We start from the raw sequence: 16,326 nt of genomic DNA, 5'->3' as shown, positions 1-16,326 counted from the left end.
TAATAATACATCACACTTATATAGCGCTTTTCATAGTACCCGAAGTCGCTTCACAAAACAAATGAAAAATAACAACTTTATTTAAGAGAGAAGTATTAAAGTAGTACAATTGAGCAAGGGGAAAAACATAAGCTAAGACTAAAAGGCAGAAAGGGGGATTTGTTAGGGCTGTTGTTAAGGCAGCTTTCCACCGAACCGATTTTGGGCCAACTCGGCGTCGGAAAGCAAGTTGGAGAAAGCGAGTCTGAAAAGGTTTATTTGAGGGAGGCTTTGAACACAGCAAGGGTGGGGGCCAGGGCTGTATTAGCCATTGGGCCGCCGGGGCCATGGCCCAGGGGCCCTTGGCTCTCAGGGGCGCTTCGGGGGAACTGGGCCGCGCGGCCATCGACAATTTACTAAAATGAAATGTATAGGTTAATCAAATATCAAATGTGTGGTCCCCTCCTCTGTATTTACAGCAGATCTTCTCGCTGGGTTTGAGGCCCCGACAAGGGCTCCTGGGGCCCTTCAAGGGCTCCTGGGCTCCAAGGGCTCCTGCGGGTCCTTCCATATATGATGGAATATGATTAAGGATTATATATCATAGACACCATATCTGTAACTTTCACTAGCCCCCCCCCCCCCCCAAAAAAAGTTTTTGCAACATAAAAGAAATCCCAATAATTTTTTTTCCCTAAAGAATTGGCGGCCCAGGGGCCCATGCGGGGGTTAATCCGTCCCTGGTGGGGGCGGCTTTGATGTGAGGTGGGAGTGGGTTCCAAAGGGAGGGGGCTGCAGATGAAAAAGCCCTGTCACTCCAGGTGTGTTTTTTTTCGGGGGGGGGGGGGGGGGGGGGGGGGAGTCCAGAAGGTGCGCATCACCAGACCTGAGGGAGGGGGAGGGGACGTGGCGTTGAAGTTGGTCAGAGAGGTAGCGGGGAGCCTGGTTGTTAAGGGCCTTGTAGGTGGTGATCAGTATTTTGAAATCGATTCTGTGTTTTACTGGTAGCCAGTGAAGGTCATGGTCATGGAGGACTATAATGTGGTCTCCTGATCGGGTTCTGGTGAGGAGGCGGGCAACCGAGTTTTGCACATATTGGTGGCACCGTAAAGGAGGCTATTGCACTAGTCGAGTCTGGATGTGATGAAGGCATGGATGAGTGTCTCTGCAGCAGTTTGGGATAGTGTGGGATGGAGGCGGGCAATGTTTCGGAGGTGGATAAGGCTGATTTGGTAATCTGGTTGACGTGGGACTGGAAGGAAAGGGTGGGATCCAAGATGACACCAAGGTTGCAGACTTTGGTGGAGGGGGTGATAATGGACCCATCAATGTTTAGGGAGAAGTTATGGGTGGAGCGGGTGAGCGCATCTGGACCAATAATGAGGATTTCGGATTTATTGCAGTTGAGTTTCAGGAAGTTTGTTTGCATCCAGGTTTTAATGTCAGTCAGGCAGGTGATGAGGGTGGAGTGGGTGGTAGCAGTAATGGTTTCGGAGGGGAGGTAGCAGTGAAAATGGAGGCCATGGCAGCGAAGGATCTACCCAAGGGGGGCAGATCATTGTCTTCATGTCATCTTCATGTTACAGGCTATAACAATTATATCCATCAAACTAGATTCAAAGAATCTGAACAGAAAGGAATCTTAATTCATCTAATCAACTTGTTCTCTTATAGGCTAGTTCTATGACGCTACCCTGAATGTTTACAAAAATTGCAGATCTACAAGCTCACAACGTGTTGCACTGTGAGCTTGTAGATCGGCTATATTGAAAATAATTTTGTAAATGTTTGAGGTTAAGATGTAAGTGGTTTAATGGTGGTTAAAATCATCAGAAACCGTTCGAATGATAATATAGCCCACAAATATTTTGCTGCATGAGGACACTGACCGATGAAAAATAATTATGCCAAGGGACATTTGAAAGTCTCATTTGTCTGTAACAATTGTAGATTGTATTAACCACATGAATAGCGTCCCTATTCTGGGGGTGAACATCAGCCAAAAATACATTTGAGATTTGGTGTGGAAGGGAGAAAAAGGAGCGGACCTTGTAGCCTATAGAGTCCATGGGGGTCCAGGGACCCCTAAGTATATCGGATTTAAGTGGTTTAACCCCTGTGACCTGGAAGCTCTTTCACTAAAGTAGTACATGGAATGACTTATTTTTCTTCTTCATCATCAGTTTTCATCCGGTTCTGTTTTCTGCGTCTTGCTCTGTGACTCCTGCCACCTGCCAGTGGTGGAAAAAGTACTGAAATGTTTTACTTAAGTAAAGGTATCAATACTGCAATGTAGAAGTACAAATCTGGAATTTACTTGAGTAAAAGTACAAAAGTATTGGCATCAAAATGTACTTAAAGTACCAAAAGTAAAAGTAGTCATTATACAGTATGTCCCATTTCAAGTTTTCAAATGTATAAACATAATTTGAAAATAGCAGATCTACAAGCTCACAATGCGTTGCATCGCGACACATTGTGATCTTGTAGATCGGCTATTTTCAAATGGCCTAAATGTATATAAGGCTGAAGTGGTTAATGTATGTTTTGTAATAATAATAAAAATCTACACCGTAACTAGTAACTAAAGTTTTTAAATAATTGTAGTGGAGTAAAAGTACAATATTTGTCTGTAGTGGAGTAGAAGTAAAAGTATTGGAAATTGGAAATACTCAAGTAAAGTACAAATACCTCAAAATTGTACTTAAGCACAGTACTTGAGTACATGTACTTAGTTACTTTACACCACTGGCTCCTTTACATGGAATTTGTTTTGAGAACTAAAATTAATTAGTGCAGGACATTGAACCGCCACTAGATGCCGCAATGACACCGTCTGTGACCTTTGTTCAGTTCACTCACAGTGTAGTTTGATTGATTGATGTACTTTTATTTAGTAAGACATGAGAATCACAGTACATGGAAGTACAAATTCACAATACAAGGTCTACTAAACTGGAAGACTCATTAAGCACGCAGCTTGTTTAAGATGAGAACCCCATGCACACAAATCATGATGACATATAAGAGACAGACAGATATACACACTACTATACAGAATGTCATACAATCAGCTTTCAGGTTACTGGTATGAAGAGAGAAAAAATATATATACAAAAGAGGAAAATGAAAGAGGGGGGGGGGGTAGGTTAAGACTTAGACAGGGGCCATTTTCGAATTGCAGCCTCCTGAAGGTGTATCTTTAGGGCAGTTTTGAAAGTGAGTAGGGTTTTACACTCCTTTACTCCTTTTGGTAGGGCATTCCACATTTTTGATGAATAGCATGAGAACGAGTTCATTCCCTTAGTTGAGCCAAATCTGGGTTGAACATGATTTGTGGAGCTGCCTCTGGTGTTATGATCATGGACTTCATTAACATTTTGGAAGTATTTTGACAAATACAGGGGGATCCCAATGTTGTGGTGTATCTTGAAGACCAGGCCCATAGCAAGTTGCTGTTCTCTGTCCTCAACCCTAAGCCATCCAATCCTAGCAAAATGAGCAGGGGTTAGATGGGTTTTGTGATTGAGGCCAAGAAGTAGCCTTACAAGTTTGTTTTGGGATGTTTGGAGCCTTGTTTTTAAGGCCTTGGAGGTGTTGTGATACCATGAAGTGCATGCATAATCATAATGACCTTGAATGAGGGCCCCTGCAAGAATCTTCAGAGTATTCTTACTGACTAGACGATCAATCCTCCACAAATAGCGTGTTGTTTGGTTGACATTTTTGATCACTTTTTCGGCGTTTTTGTTACCAGAGAGGTTTGCCTCCAAGATGGAGCCCAGGTAGGTAATTTCATCCTTTCTTTTGATGACATCATCACCCACTTTGATCGTGAAACTCTCTGCCTTGCTAAGGTTAGGACTGGACCAAAAGAGGATGGATTTAGTTTTACCCAGGTGTAATGAAAGTTTGTTGTCAGAGAGCCAGATGCAGATCTTGTTGAGTTCAGAGCTGAGAGTTTTCTCAACCTGCAGCCTGTCCCTGTCCGAGACTAGCAGGGCCGAGTCATCTGCGAACAGGAACAGTTTGCAGTCGCAGGCTGATGACATATCATTCACATATATATATATATATGTATGTATCAGGAACAGTAAAGGTCCTAGTATACTTCCTTGAGGAACACCACAAGTCACAGGAAGGGGGGGGGGACTGGGTGCCGTTTACTTCCACCACTTGCTCCCTCCCTTCCAGGTAGGATCTCATCCAGTTCACTGACGTATCATCAAAACCTATTGCTTTGAGCTTATTGATCATAATTGGGTGATTAACGGTGTCAAAGGCCTTCTGGAGGTCCAGCATGACCATGCCGCAACATTTGCCCTTGTCGACATCTTGTTTGATAGAGTCGTTCAAATAGAGAAGGCATGTGTCAGTGGAGTGGTTTGTTCTGAAACCAGATTGGAATTTGTAGATTAGATTCTTCTCGGCAAGATACTTATCGACCTGTTCATAGACTATTTTTTCCATGACTTTCGAGATGGAGCTAAGAATAGAAATAGGGCGGTAGTTGCCAGGGTCTAATTTGTTTCCTTTTTTGTACAGAGGGGTCACCCTTGCTTTTTTTAAATCTTTAGGGACCCGTCCCTGTATGATGGCGAGGTTTATTATGTGGGTAATGATTGGAGCAATGGAGGCGGCTGAGTCTTTTAGAAATTTGGCGGGATATTGTCGAGGCCTGTGGCTCTGTGTTGATGAAGAGCACTCAATTTTTTAGAATCAGAATCAGTTTTATTGTCACATCACAGGTTTACAAGGTAAAAAAGTGGGTGAAATTCTTTTTTGTACATCGTTCCCATCGCAACGTTAGTTTCCATAGAAAGAAGAGGGGGGGGGGGGAGAAGAAGAGGGTGGGGGGCAAGTGGGAAGGAGATCAAAACAAGAGAGCAACAGAAGGCCAGACAAGTTATCTACATATTTACAAATTACCTGAGATAATAAAAAAAACTAAGAAAAAACTAAACTAAGGTGCCTGAGCATAGCAGCAATGTATTGTATACTGTGCATGTTATACTTATACTGTGCATGATAGACAATGGACGTTAAGGTGCTTAGAGGAAAAGGAGCACAATAAAAAAAGTCAGTGCGTTATGCAAGGGATTAAGGTGCAAAAGGTCAGTGCGTGTCCACCTAGAGTGGACTGACCCTAGTATAATCCGCAAGTAGCTCCATGAGGGAGTGCAACAAAAAGTCATTTGTACCTGGTGTAGTCCACAGGTGTGTCTGAGGGGGGGCTAAAGTCCAAGTCATTGTCCCTGGTATAATCCACAGGTGTGTTCAGGAAGAGCCAGAAAAGTCTGCGCCGCCTGTTGTCAGGCTGCTGAACAAGGCCTATGCCTCATTCAGGCTTATGCCCCGTTCAGCATTCTGACAGCAGCCGGATTGAAACTACACCAGAACCTGGTGGTGGAACTCTTGATACTGCGGTAGAGCCCCTTGCCCGGTCGCGGTCGTTGTAGGGGGTTGAACAGTCTGTGACTTGGGTGGTGCTTGTCCTTGATGATGCGCTTGGCTTTGACCACGCACCGCTTTTTGTACAGTTCCTGGAGCGCTGGGAGCTCGATTCCCATTATCCGCTCTGCCGATCGCACTACTCGTTGTAGGCTGATCTTTTCTCGTGCAGTGCAGTTCCCGTACCAGGCCGTGACACAGCCTATTAGGATGCCTTCAACAGAACTGTTGTAGTACAGCCTGAGGATGCGACGTCCTACTCCGAGCTTCTTCAGGCGGCGGAGCCAGTACAGTCGCTGCTGAGCCTTTTTCCTCACGTGTGTGGAGTGCGTCTCCCATTTGAGGTCCTCCTCGATGTGTACTCCGAGGAACTTGAACTCGCTGACCCTTTCCACTGCAGCACCGTCGATGAGGATGGGCGCATGGTCTCTCCGCGGCCTCCTGAAGTCCACGATCAGTTCTTTGGTCTTGTCGACGTTAAGAGAGAGGTTGTTCTCCCGGCACCAGCGTGCCAGTGACTTGATCTCCTCTCTGTAGTCAGACTCGTCGTTGTTGACGATTCGGCCTATCACTGTCGTGTCGTCCGCGTACTTTATGATGGTGTTGGAGACATGTGTGGCTATGCAGTCATACGTGTACAGGGAGTAGAGGAGAGGGCTCAGCACGCATCCCTGGGGTGCTCCGGGTCAGGGGGTCGGATGTGATGCTGCCCATTCTCACCACCTGATGTCGGTTGGACAAGAAGTCCTGTATCCAGTCGCACATGCTTGGGTGTAGCCCTAGGTCTCTGAGCTTTTTGTCAAGTATTGCTGGGACAATGGTGTTGAATGCTGAGCTGTAGTCCACGAACAGCATACGTACATATTTGTCCTTCAGCAGCTTGTTGTCCATGTGCGAGAGGACGGTGTGGAGAGCCATGGCAATAGCGTCGTCGGTGGATCTGTTTTTGCGGTATGCATACTGCCACGGATCCAGCGAGGCAGGTAGCGTGGAGCTGATGTATTCCCTCACCAGTTTCTCGAAACACTTGCTGACGATCGGGGTGAGAGCAACAGGTCTCCAGTCGTTCAGGCATGTCACTTTGGCCTTTTTGGGAATGGGCACAGTGGTTGACATTTTGAACCCTGCAGGGACCACAGCCAGGGAGAGGGAGAGGTTAAAGATGTCAGCGAAGACACCCGCCAGCTGGTCTGCACATGTCTTAAGGACCCGGCCTGGAATCCCATCAGGTCCGGCTGCCTTGTGGATGTTGACCCGTGTGAAGGCTGTACGCACTTCTCTCTCCGAGATGGTTAGAGGGTTCTCCTCTGCTGGTGCTGCTGATGGCCCCGCTTGGCTGCCGCGGTTGGAGCTGATCTCAAACCGGCCGTAGAAAGTGTTCAGTTCGTTGGGGAGGGAGGCAGGCGGGTTCACCTCGCTTCTGGTTCTTGTTTTGCAGTCTGTCAAGGTGTGTACCGCCTGCCATGTGCTCCTGATGTCGCCATTGCTGAGTTTGTCTTGCATCTTTTTTGTGTAGGCCTTTTTCGCCTTCCTGATGGCGCTGTTTAGGGCCGCGCGCGTCGTGTTGCGCGTTTCCACGTCGCCAGATTTGAAACCAGCATCCCGTTCATGCAGATGTGCACGTACTCCGCTGTCCATCCATGGTTTCTGATTGGGATAGATCCGAACTGTCTTTTTTGGGACTATGTCATCTATGCACTTACTGATAAAGCCAGTGACTGAGTCTGAGAGTTCGTTGATGTTATTCCCAGCGGCGTTCTTAAACATCCCCCAGTCAGTCTGGTAGAAGCAGGATTGTAGCATAGCGTCTGTGTCCTCAGACCAGATTCGGATTTCCTTCTCAACGACCGGCTCCCTTTTTAGCCTCTGTTTGTAGGCAGGTAGCAGCTGGATGGCGTCGTGGTCAGAGCTTCCTAGCGATGGGCGGCGGAGAGCTTTGTATCCATCCTTGAAGGGCGTGTAGCAGTGGTCAAGAATATTGTCACCACGGGTACTGCAGGCGACATGCTGGTGGAATTTGGGAAAGACCTTTTTTAAGTCTGTCCGGTTGAAGTCGCCTAGGCAGATGACTGCGCAGTCCGGGTTTTTTTAGTGAACAGATTCACGTTTAGTAAGAGTTATACCGAGAAATAACCGCAAATAACCACCAAAAACTCGGAAATATTCGCCCAAAACCGCCAAAAAATCGCGCGCACGCGACTTCGCACAGGGCCCCGCATTTCTCCCAGACGGCTCTGATCACAATGCTGAAGTCGCGTGGTAGGTAGAAAGGACGGCAGGCTATGATTAAAAGTTCAAGGTCTGGTGAGCAGTGACTATCTAGGATTTTAACATCTTTGCACCAGTTGTTGTTGATCAAGGCACAAACTCCCCCCCCCACGTTGCTTACCGCTCAGTACAGGGTCTCTGTCCTTCCTATACGCGGTGAAGCCAGGAGGAGTGATGGAAGAATCAGATGCTAACTCCGTTAGCCACGTCTCTGTTAGTACAACAATGGACGTGTTCCTTGTCTCACTGTTATACTTTACGCGCGCTAGTAAGTCGTCCATAGTGGTCACTGTTCTTGATTCACACAGAGATCTAACGTTCGCTAGCAGGATTGAAGGCAGTGCAGGTTTATATCCACGTTTTGTTGTTCTTACGAGGAGACCCGCTCTTGTCCCTCGTCGTCCAGGTCTTTTCCGTCGCCTTGGGTTTGTTGTTGTTCCAGCCGGAACAAAGGGGACCCCTCCCCCCACCCAGCTGGGTGGGAGGTTTTCGGCAAAAAAGTCCGGAATTCTGTGTGTAATCGCTGTGCTGATGTCCATAAGTGCTTGTCTGTCATAACTCCTTAGACACGCAACGGTGTAGGGAAAAAAGAGAAGGCTAAAAAATACTAAAAAGATGGAAAAACGTTGCGATGTTACGGAGCGCGTACGGAAGCGGCCGTTCTCCATGGCGCTCCCAGTCATTCATTTAAACACCTCTTCTGTTTTCACAGGGGAGAGTTTAAAATCATCTTTGTGTACAGTACACCCTGTTTTTCGTAATATGAGTCAACATACTCTTCACCATAGCACCCAGAGTGAGGGGGTAGTTTTTCAACCAAATCTGAGGTTATGGCCGTGAAGAATATGTTGAGGATTTTACTCACTTCATGTTTGGATGTGGTGAGAGTGTCATTCACCTTGAGGCTTATGTTTGTAAACCTGGTTTTCAATTTCTTGCTGCAGCCTAGTAGGTTGTTGAATAGCTTCCAAAGCTCTCGTGGTTTGCTTTGATTTTCCTCAATTTTGTCATCGAGGAAGCTTTTTTCTGCTAATAGGAGCATGCCATTAACCTTGTTTCTTAGCTTGTTTTTTTCTTTTTCAAGTTTAGCTACGTGGGATTCGAGACCCTTGTTAAAACATTTGGCGAGTTTGATCCTCCTACCTTTATGAAACTCAGAACACTTTTTGTTTCTGACTTTCATGGCAGTAAGGATGTCCGAATTCATCCATGTTACCGAGCGGGTTTTGACCCTGATGGTTTTCGTGGGAGCCACACTGTCCAAAATTTGAATGAATTTGGTTTTGAAACCAAGCCAAGATTCATCTACCTGTGTGCTGTTTAGTACGTCGGACCAGTCCTGTTCCTCTAGCCTGTGATCTAAGTCCTCACTCTTATAGTTTTTGAGGTCTCTGATCGTGACTGATTTGTGGTAACCGGTCTTAGGTTTACGTTTCTTTCTGGTGCAGAAGATCATGTTATGATCAGATATGCCACAGGTAGAAACACCACTATTGAGGATTTTGTCCTTGTCCGTTGTTAGAATGAGATCTATGGAAGTTTGAGTGGAAACACACAGCCTTGTGGGCTGAGTGATCAGCTGGTGGAATGAGTGCCGATGACAAAACCCCTTGAATGACTTATACACTGACGCTTCCTTACGGAGCATGTCTGTGTTAAAGTCACCAAGAAGTATCGTCTCCGCATATTCCACCTTAGCTAAACACTCCTCAAGTCTTTCATAGAAATCAGTCTGGTTAGGAGGTCTGTATATGGTACCGACTAGCACAGGTTTGTTTAAAAATTATCTCGACCCACACAGCTTCAATGGCTGCATCCTTCAGGTCTTCGCGAAGGATGCAGTCATTGTCATTATGTACATACATGCATACACCACCCCCATTTCTCCCATTAATGCTCCTATCATTTCTGAAGAGTTTGTAGTTTTCAATTTCAATCTCAGAGTCCATTATCGTATGATCAAGTTTAGTTTCAGAGAAAGTTAAAATGTCAACCTTACCATCATAAAACATCTGCTTGATTTGTGTTAGCTTGTTTCCTACAAGGGGATTCACATTGAGGTGCTCATTAAGGAGTTACAGAAATAAAAAGTTGCATTAAAGGGGATTTAGTCACCGAAATACACAAAGGTGCTTTTTGTTATTGAATAAGGAATTGTCAAAAGTATAATTGTATACAAAACCACATTGTGCTGCACACAGGGAGCAGGCAACTGCTACAGCACAGAACGCTGCATTTACGTATACTTCAGCTGTATATTTAGGCACGGTAAAAGTACTACTACATACACAATCAAAAGACTTTGACAATATGAGATCTACCTCATCTATCTCCTGAGCCACTGCTGCCCCTAAGAAACTATTCTATCTATTTATTTATTTATTTAGAATGCCTTCCATGCAAGGTCATTGTGAGTTTGTAGATGGGATGAAAAGGAATAATGCTAATAGTAATTATGTTGCCTGACAATACTTTTACTTTTATTAGTGATGCATGGCACACAACGTCATGGCTTGAGCATTGTTTAAGCACAGCTGATGCTCATGCCTGTATAGACAACATAGTGGTGTGTTATGGGCTGGCCATTTTCATATGCCTATGGTAATGAATATTAATATTGTCAATCTCCCCACCTCTATCAACATTGATCCTGGTATTAACTCAGGGAGGATAGACTGGTCAAAATTAACCAGTGAGGATATTGACTGTTACACTGCTACTACTGATAACCTGCTTGATAACATTGACCTGCCTAAGGAGGCACTGTACTGTAATAACCTGAACTGCAAAAATGTGCAGCATGGCATCCAAATTTGTGTCATGTATGATAACATTGTGGAGGCTCTCATTGCCTCTGGTAGAATGTAAAAAAGGGGAAAAAAGGTGCACACATTAAGCCTGGTTGGCATACGTTTGTGGCTGAGTATCATGTGGCGGCCAGGGCAGCATTCAAACGCTGGAATGAATCCGGTAGGCCCAGGAAAGTGTTTGAGGAGAAGAAACTCACCAATGCAAAAAGTTGATGTGCTGTTCGATCTGTAAAAATCACACCCAGTGTGAAGAGAGTGGTGCCTTTCATGAGTTCATTTCATTAAGCTATTATTAACTGCTTAAGAACTTTATATTTGAAGAAACATCTTTTAAATATTTTAACTCACTTAAGTTACTTTTAAGTATGTTTACTCAAATTGTAGATCGGTCGTTTTAGTGTGTGTGTGTGTGTGTGTGTCTGTGTGTGTGTGTGTGTGTGTGACTGTGTGTGTGTGTGTGTGTGTGTGTGTGTGTGTGTGTGTGTGTGTGTGTGTGTGCGCGCACGCTCGCGTGTGAATGTGCGTGCGTAAGTATTTGTACTCAATTCAGTAACTCTCAAGTGCTTTGACTTAAATGAGTTACTTTTTACAGACTTTTACTCATTTTAAGTATAACTGGTTGCATCTTTGTGTTGCAATCAGCCGCAGCTGTTCTGCCTCTCCGGATATTTCACTTTCAAAAAAAATGTGGTCATTTTATCGTCTACTCAGGCTTTTGTGAGCCCCCCAGACCGTTTTTAAGTTGCTTGATTCAGTATTTAGATATTTGATATTCATTTTATCAGACACGCCCCCTTCCTATACAAACCCAATATAACTTCAAACTCCATTTTTAACATGTTAGATTAATCAAAAACACCCGTCCTTGGTTCTGGTGACTCACCCTGCCCTCCTAGGCGATTTCGGTGTTTTTTCGAAATGAAAAAAGTTTAATACAATAAAAAAATTAAATAAGCTTACCTTACACTGCTTTTTGCAAAGTGGTCTTCAATTATTCTGTGGATACAGATGAGTGAACACTGCACACAGCTATAGGCTGCATTGCTGATACTTAGCCTACAATCTAATGTTGTGACAACCTGTAGTTGTGTATGTATATTAGGTATGTTTAACTTTGATTAAACTTTCCCTTTTCTGTTTTAGTGTTTTATACTCATGGCGTAAAAACGTACGTGATATGGTCTTAAAATCAAGAAATACTTCCTGATTGCAGATAGGCATGGAGGACATCTGTTTTACAGTGTCCAGGACATAAGTTGAAATCTGTAAAATAAATGGAAATCTAATTTACTGTTCGGCATGGAGGTACAGTTGACTGCAGTTAGAAACAGAATTTAAAACAGTTTGGAACAAAATATAAAAATATAGCTGCAAGCAGCGATAATACGGGGCCAGGAGAGAGAGAGAGAGAGAGAGAGACGGAATATATTGAAGAGAAGGAGAGAGAGAGCGACACGGACACAATAGATTGAAGAGAAGGAGAGAGAGAGCGACACGGAATAGATTGAAGAGAAGGAGAGAGAGAGCGACACGGAATAGATTGAAGAGAAGGAGAGAGAGAGCGACATGGACACGGAATAGATTGAAGAGAAGGAGAGAGAGAGCGACATGGACACGGAATAGATTGAAGAGAAGGAGAGAGAGAGCGACATGGACACGGAATAGATTGAAGAGAAGGAGAGAGAGAGAGACATGGAAACGGAATAGATTGAAGAGAGAGACCGACAGATCGAAATGGTGAAAAAGCAGCTCACACAGATGATACAGAAAGAAGACCATGCAATAAACATGAGCATTTTAAACCCTCACTAACCCTAACCTCAGTAAAACTATGCCTAACCCTAACGTCAAGAAATACTATGCGTAAGAATGCCAAATCGCGATCACCTCACACATCGTCGGGGACGGGGATCGAACCGGTGACCTCCGGACTCATAGGCTGCCTTTCTTCTCATTGAGCTAGAGATATGATAGTCCTATTAGTGTGTGTTGATATATATGTCTTTCCGTCCCTGACGGACCAGGCCTTTGTTTTGCTAACTACTCTAGATCACTGGTTCCCTAATCATCTACCGATAGAGAAATTGTATGTCTACTCGGAACAGAAACCAGTGAAAGTAGCCGATCTATGATGCCGATCATGAGAGAGAGAGTGAGAGTGAGAGTGAGAGAAAGAGACATGGAAACTGGAGAGAGAGAGGGAGAGAGAGAGAGAGAGAGAGAGAGAGAGAGATGGAAACTGGAGAGAGAGAGGGAGAGAGAGATGGAAACTGGAGAGAGAGAGAGAGAGAGAGAGAGAGAGAGAGAGACATGGAAACTGAATAGATGAAGAGAGAGAGAGAGAGAGACAGACAGACAGACATGGAAACATAATAGATTGAAGAGAGAGAGAGATGGAAGCTGAATGGATTGATTGGACATCTCAACCTAGTGCCATTAACAGGAATCGAACCCTCAATCTTCGGATTGACAGGCTGCAACACTACCTATAGTGCTATAGCTTTGTCCAGGCTGAGGTTGTCTGTTGAAGATAAAAGTGAACCAGTGAAAGCAGCCGATCTACAAGCTCAGAAACACGTTGCTATCTGAAAAGTTTTGAGATTGTAGATCGGCTATTTTCAGAATTAAGTATGGCATACATTGCAAAAACATACCCTCTCAAATAAGCATTTCATGTTATCTTTAACAATTGCACATGTATTAATTGACACAATCATGTTGTGTGCAACGCAACTTTAATGAAGTCCGCATCAAGTGAGGCTTGAACTGGCGACCTTCAGGTTGTGAGGCACACGTTTAAGCGAGAAGCCATTGGACCAACAGACAAGGACCTGTGAAAAAGGAGATCAAACAGATGATACAGTTTCACGCAAATAGCTGAAAAATCCTGGGTTTAAGTGTTTTTCAAACTGCTCAAAATTGCGGACAATCTAAGGGCGGAGCTTACTGGTCAACGTGATACATGTGTTCCTCATGAGTCAAGGCACAAGTGTAAGCAGGTTTAATGGCTGTCGGCCAAACGAGGCATGACTTTTGCCTGTTTAACCCTGTAAGACCCGGATATATTTCTACTTGCAAAAAAAAAAAAAAAAACTTTCAGATGGTCTTGTAGGAGTACTTAGGAGAGGAAAATATAATGTTTTTTTATTTTTTATGTTTTGGTAAGTTTTTACGCAAATGTTTCCATAAGGAAACGTTGGGTCCATCAGGTAGCAAAATTTCCTATAGGCCATTTTTAAGGATAACATGGCAAATGTGTAATTACTTCACTAAAACAACTTAAGGATTCATTTATATGGTTTATTATTTGGCCTCAGATCAATTATGAATAATATTTAGCCTCAGAACAGTATACATTATGAATAATAACACCAATAAGCCATATTTTTTAAATCAATTTTATTAAAAGAACAACAAAATAAAAATCTGTACAATATATGTAGTAAAGTATTAGGGCTGACGAAGTCCTTCTTCAGCCACTGATATCTTGAATCACGGCGCTGACCGGGTTTGGTCAGTTGGGGCGGCTGAATGTCTGCTGGGCGGTCAGTGGGTTCACTGGGTGGTTCACTGGGTGGTTGGTTTTCTTTGGACCCCATGCCACAGTCCTCTTCATCTGACTCTTCATCAGTCTCATTGATGTCTATGTCAACATCACTCTCTCCGTTCATCACGATATCCAGAACATCCCTGGCTGTGAAGCAAGGCCCTTTCTTTAGTTGTGGCATTCTGAAATGAAATAAAGACACACCATTAGTACATTTAGTAGTGCTTACACATCACTGCAGTAAACAACATTTCACAAGTCATACAATACTGTCTGGCAAACCTATTGTGTGATGATTGCCCCTAAGTGGGCATCATTCCATTGCCCCTAAGTACCCACCACACCTTGAATAATAATGAACAACCCCCACAACCCCCAACAAGTACCACAGTGGTCCCACTGTCCTTGTTGTATTGAAAGCAAATTAAACATACTGAGAAATAACAAGGGAATATATTGGTTAAACTATGGTTGAATATGTATTGTTTAGGGGGAGAGAGAAAGTTTGGGTGGACATTTTCTGAGGCTTACTGCTCAAAGCAAACAATTCAGTTTTTGTGAACAAAGGAACCAGCTTGTATGGTTCTGACTGTTAAAACAATGGTTACAAATATCATTGGAAATTAGAAATTAAAGTAAAAATGCACATATAGCCTACTCTCTCTCACTGTTTCTCTCTCTCATATATATATATATATATATATATATATATATATATATATATATATATATATATATATATATATATATATATATATATATATAGTAATGCAAAGTGGGGGAAATACACATATAACTGTTTAAATCTATTGTGAAAACTATATATAAGGCTGAACAGTAGCAGGTGAACATTAGGCCTGCCCTTGTATTTTTTGCAACCAAGAGGGCCCAACGATTCCAAAAAGACACAAGTATGAATCAAGCTCTAATTTAAATTTGGGACATATATTTCACAATAATAACATATGTACATGTTCTAGACATTGTAATGTTCACCAAAACAATTATTACAGGCATATTACTTACGTTTTTGTGAGGAATATCTTCCAGAGAAAAAAGGAGATCTGTTCCAACAGAGATTTTTCCAGTTGTGATGATTCCCTGCTCTGTGGGGGGTATTTATATGCAAATATCCTGGCCAATGGCATTGTAAGACTAAACAATAGGACCCAATGAGGATTTAGAGGTGAAAAAATAACAGAAAAAAAAAAGATTTAAACATCTTTCTTTGTAAAATATAATTGTTTCCAAAAGGGATCGATGGGTCTTAGAGGGTTAAAGTTAGCATTTAAAAAAAATTGCTATAGCGCCCCCCTTTGACCAATTGGAGTAAGATTGGTTTCAGTGATATTTGGAATGACCCTCAACATTACCGCAAAGTTTCAAAGAAATGTGAGTCTGCATGTATGTGTTAGGGGCAGATGAATAATTGTCATAAAACTGCAATATTCATTGGCTCATTAAAGCTTAATTTTTTCACTTATGGAAAATCCGCTACATCGTTTTGTCGGCATAGGTCCAAAGTTCATGTGTAAAAAGTTTCGTGCAGATTACTCAAAAATCCCAGGAGGAGATAGGTTTTAACAGTTTTTCATATAATTCAAAATGGTGGGAGATCTAAAGGTCAGAGTGTGAAAGTTGTTCATCATGAGGAGACGCATGTGTGTATCGAAGTTTTATGGCTGTAGGTCAAACAGGGCATGAGTTGTACCTGTTCAAAGTTGGCATTTTCAATTGAGTGTTATAGCGCCACCTTTGACGAAAGATTGTGAGATTTATTTCTTGATAGTTTTTCATGACATCTATCATATGGCCGAGTTTCGTAAAAAGCGTATGCACGGTTCAGCCAGAACTGCGAAAAGTGGCAGAAGAAATGGAATAAAGGCAATATTAAAACAGGGCCTGCTGCCATGCTGGCAAGCTGGCCCCGTAATTAAAGTTTTAGCCCTGTATGTCGCAAGGTATTGGGGTCCATGAATGGCTCACATTCACCACCTAAAAGGTCTAAAATGAAACACACAAGACAAAGCACACTAGAAATTATAAATCAAATTTAAATCAAATATTCACCATATTTCTTCCTCTTGACACTCACAAAAGTGTGTCAGAGAATGAATTAGCTGGAAAAAAAATAGCTAGACAAACAAAAATGAAACAGAAAACCAAGAAAAAAATTGAAAAAAATGAAAAAAAGAAATAAAATTTAAATGTTTAAAATTGACCCTGTAACTACGTCGTTGTGTGCATACAAGGAATCACTACCATTATGTA

Source organism: Gymnoscopelus braueri (genome assembly GCF_963280865.1).
Source record: "Gymnoscopelus braueri genome assembly, chromosome: 13".
NCBI lineage: Eukaryota > Metazoa > Chordata > Actinopteri > Myctophiformes > Myctophidae > Gymnoscopelus > Gymnoscopelus braueri.
This window is presented reverse-complemented; position numbering follows the sequence as displayed.